Raw genomic sequence first — 5099 nt, 5'->3', positions numbered from 1 at the left:
TCTATACAGCGTGATATTTGGGTAATTGACAGTGAGGAAGACAGCATATTGGGAACAGACTTCTATACAACGTGATATTTGGGTAATTGACAGTGAGGAAGACAGCATATTGGGAACAGACTTCTATACAACGTGATATTTGAGTAATTGACAGTGAGGAAGACAGCATATTGGGAACAGACTTCTATAAGCCGTGATATTTGGGTAATTGACAGTGAGGAAGATAGCATATTGGGAACAGATTTCTTTACAACGTGATATTTGGATAATTGACAGTGAGGAAGACAACATATTGGGAACAGACTTCATGCGGAAACACAGATGTGATATTATACTAGCTGAATACACTTTCATATTCTCTGACCAGAAAATCTTATGCACAACATAACAATTATACTACCAGGATAGAAGCACAAGATAATGAAGCCAGAAAATCTTATGATCCAAGCCTGTGATCGTTTTTGGAGGTATTCACTTATGATAAAAGAAATCAACCTACATTGATCAGAACTAAAAATGAACCTGTTAATGTGTATTTCCAATGATATACACTACTTTTTTATTTTTACTTATAATACATAGAATGTGTTATCTTTTGGATGCTTTAGCTGTTAGTGGTATTTTTGACTATAATACCAATAATTTCTCACGAAATTCGGCTATCTTAAAAGACTTAGGTTAGTCCTAAATCCGCGTATTTACCTTGAAATTTTGACATAATCCTAACTAACAAACTATTGATCACTGAAAATCCATCAAACAGCTCTGTAAGTATAACTAGAGTAGTCTGACATGAAGTATTATTACACGTTACTAGTTAGCTAGTCGGGTAGCAGGACATCACAGATAGTTTGGCAAAAACTAACGTTTATGAAGATTAAAAAAAATGATAAATTATAAGTTAAATGACTAGCAGAATCGTATAATAAATAGCAAGGATATTGAAACTGTAATTAAAATATAACCAAGTTAAATGTTATAAAAATCATATGCTGAACAAAAGACTGACCTCGCCTGGGTCACAAGTTATGACATAATTTGCGTATACGTGTTAATACACTCTAACTAGACATTTCTCACAGAAATTGAATGTTATTTGATCTAGAAATATTTTTCTTCAGGTTGTGTGTTTAGGAGCTTGATGCTTTATACTTGAATTTAAGTATACTTCTTTTTTTTGCAGTGTTTGAGTTTAGTTAGACTCTTGATAAACGTTATCAGTTCGAGATTTTTAAGAGTTTCCACTAGGTTCAATGTTAACAGAATTTTAAACACCTCTCAGCAGAGAAGAGTGTCTTACTCAAAATTCTGATCCTGTCATCATTTGCCAGTATTTATTTGCCTAATGCTTTAACATAAGAGTGAGATGGGTTCCAAGAAAAATTAAGTTCAAATTTTCAGTTTCTGTAACTCGTTGCACTGAATACAATATGTGACTTTCAAGTTTGAAAGTGAACTTCATTGAAAAACAAAGACTCGTATCTATTGTTTGCTACTTTTAATTGTGAAACACAAGTACACTGGATGTGTATGCATTTCTGTAATAGTCCATACACCACTGTCACATCCATGTGACTGAATCATGATTTTCACCCATTTGTACAAACAAACGCTTCTAATACAGTAATAACTACACACATACTAGGAAACAGACATTGTTGGATAATAATAATAATAAATTACTTCTTTGTGTTCACTAATTTGAAATGACTAGGCTTACAGTGCTGCCACCTTAAAAATAACAAAGTTTCAAGGATGTAAAGAAAAGTATAAAATAAATCATTTACACATGTTCATCATGCATCCAACTACAATCTGTTACTGTTAGAACTTTCTTTAGGAAAATGGAGTAACGCCAAAGTCCTCAACCCATTCCTATATAAACCTACAATAACTCTTTCTTCATAATGCATCATGTCACGTTTGAGATAAGTCTCAAATAAACATTTTGAGAAATTATTTGGGCAAAATATTAACAAAAAAATAAAATAAAAAGTGGCAGCACTGTTGGATAACATGAAACAACGCTATGACTAGATCAAAGTATACAGATGTAATACATAATTACCATTTTGAATTAACCAAATAGCAAACACTGGAAATATTCATTCTTTTCATCATGTTGAATTAAGGTGCTTCCGACTTGGCACTAACTACACTTGATAATACAGTTATAATATTGTACCAAAAAGCAGAATATATTTAACAGCAAAAAACCATTTTCCAAATTTCTCTCTCTTATGATGTAAAATATGTTCTCTCAGCTTAACAATTCTACTGGAGTTTCCTCGAAACCTGTCTTTACAATGATTAACAGTTTTCTAAAATACATCAGGTTATATTTTCTACACGTACAAAGAAATATACAGCAAAATAGAGATTCAAGAACACACCTGTAACATTTACAAAACAAAACAGTTGGAAAGTGTTTCCACTTATAATTGTGACTTGTGTAAACTCCCCAATGTGTTTGATGACTTAGAACAAAAGTCGGTGAAGAACCATGTACAGCTTCTCCAAAAACTATAACCTTTACACATGAAAATATATATGGATTATGGCTTTTCATTTCATAATAAAAACCTATTTAATTGTTTTTTATTAACTTAACAGCTATTTAAGCTTTGCTAGAATATTATTAATAAAAGTTTTTCCTTTTATACTGGTAAACTGAGGCTGTTTATTTTCTTATAACTCAAATTACTTGTTTCTGGAGTTGAAGAAAGACTCACATATATAAGATTGGAACTATTTTTTAAACTAATATCACTAAAAAAATAACATGCATCTGTGCAAACATTCAAGGAAATACAATGCTTGGTGCACGTGGGATTACAACTGCCAGATTAGGGGTTTTAGTTAAAGTAATTAATTTTACTGTATATAACCAATCACATTAAAGAGAGATGTACTGACCTTTGTCAGGATACTGTTCTATCATTTTCTTTGAATTTTTTATTTAAATAGGTCTATATTGCACAAAAAAGGTTTTAGTGAAATATATTTTAGTAACTTATAAATAGGTATATAACCTAGAAGTAGGATTGTTCAATTAAGGAAACACTACAAATAATTCCATGGTATATTTAGATTGTTGCCTTGAAATGACAGCATTCAACTACAGAATTGTAGTATTTGTGGGCATTAAGCACTGAAGATAGATTTGTTACCTGTACGTTACAATGTGCAATAGTCAACATCATGATGATACAGAACAAAAGCTTTCATTACTCTTCTTAACTAATATTTTAAAAAAAAGATTATTGTAAAAACAAGCTTTTCAACTTCACTTGAATGTAGTTCTATACAGTTTATAAACTACAGTTAGGATACATTTTTAATCCTTTTATCTACCCAGTAATCATATGGAAATAATCATTGTACAATACAAAATCTTATCTTTTCTTGATAACTTATTGTATACTAAGAACAGTTCATAAGAATTCTTCCTACAATGACACGAATAAGGACAGCTTCTCAGGGATTAGACACGTCTGTTACACAAACCTCAGAAATGTTCTTATACTGTAGTTGATCATACAAACAGCTCAGGGGTATTTATTAGTGATACAAAGTAGCAGATCATACAAACAGCTCAGGGGTATTTATTAGTGATACAAAGTAGCAGATCATACAAACAGCTCAGGGGTATTTATTAGTGATACAAAGTAGCAGAGAAAGTTAAATGTTCTTATACTGTAGCTGATCATACAAACAGCTCAGGGGTATTTATTAGTGATACAAAATAGCAGAGAAAGTTAAAAATCAGTTCTTGTCCCACAAACTTGCACCCAGTTTAGAAGCATAAATGACAAAATGGAAATGAGACAGTTTAATAACAAAGATTTCAAAACATGGGTTAGTTTGTGTGTAAAAACACACAAATTAATAGGATAAAACCATTCAGGATCTTTAGAACAAAGATAAAAAAATCACAGGTTACAATAAAATGTAAAAAAAACAACAACAACTATAAACAATTTTGTAAAGGATTTCTCTTTGAAAAACAGAATAATAAAAAATTCAAGCTTGTTTCCCATGTCTTTGTGCTTGTTAATGGAATGTTTATATTCAATAAACAGAGAAGAAAGAAATTTTCTACACTCCTCTGATTTATATAATGAAAGCTAAATAATTGGATAACTTTGTCCAGACTCTGAAACTATAACAACCACATTAAAGTAACAAATGTACCTTAACTGAATGTATTAATCTACAAATGTGTAACTTAATCTGTGTAACTAAACTCTTTAAACATTTCAAAAGAATTGACAATTTGTACCCTGTATTTCCATTTCTTTTGAGATTCTCAGTATGTACATCAAAGAAAGTAATAATTATTCACCTTATCAAGCTGCAGCTTGCTTTAGCTAGAATATATAAATTACTAAGAACATACAGTGATAAAATATGACTGTTGGTGATTTTTAAGAAAGTACTTACAGAATAATGTTTAGGAACACATTGTTACTGATGTTTAAATTTACCTAGAAACAAGCACAAGAATGTAACGAACGGTGCTTCTTACAAAAAATTAACAGGTCAGTGTTATATCTTCATCTGAATTACATTTAAGCACAAGCATAGATACAGTAGACACCTGGGAGTTAAATATAATTGTATAAATAAACAGCAATCCACTACATAATAAATTTTTTTTGGTTTAGGTGCAAATTTCAATATTTCAAGGAAAAAATATGTGTATAATAGACACAACTAAACTACAAAATTCACATTGATGTTCCCATAACCATAAACCACACTAACTCCTAATGTTTACCATAACCATAAACCACACTAACTACTAGTGTTTACCATAGCTGTAAGCCACACAAACTCCTGGTGTTTACCATAACCGTAAACCACACTAACTCCTAGTGTTTGCCATAACCATACAACACACAAATTCCTAGTGTTTGCCATAGCTGTAAACCACACTAACTCCTGGTGTTTGCCATAGCTGTAAACCAAACTAACTCCAATGTTTGCCATAACTGTAAAGGTAAACAATAGGAGATAGTGTGTTTTACAGCTATGGTAAACACCAGGAGTTAGTATGGTTTACAGTTATAGTAAAACCAGGAGTTAGTGTGCATAGC

Source organism: Limulus polyphemus, unplaced genomic scaffold (genome assembly GCF_000517525.1).
Source record: "Limulus polyphemus unplaced genomic scaffold, Limulus_polyphemus-2.1.2 Scaffold4067, whole genome shotgun sequence".
NCBI classification, from domain to species: domain Eukaryota; kingdom Metazoa; phylum Arthropoda; class Merostomata; order Xiphosura; family Limulidae; genus Limulus; species Limulus polyphemus.
Note: the sequence above shows the minus strand (reverse complement) of the source record.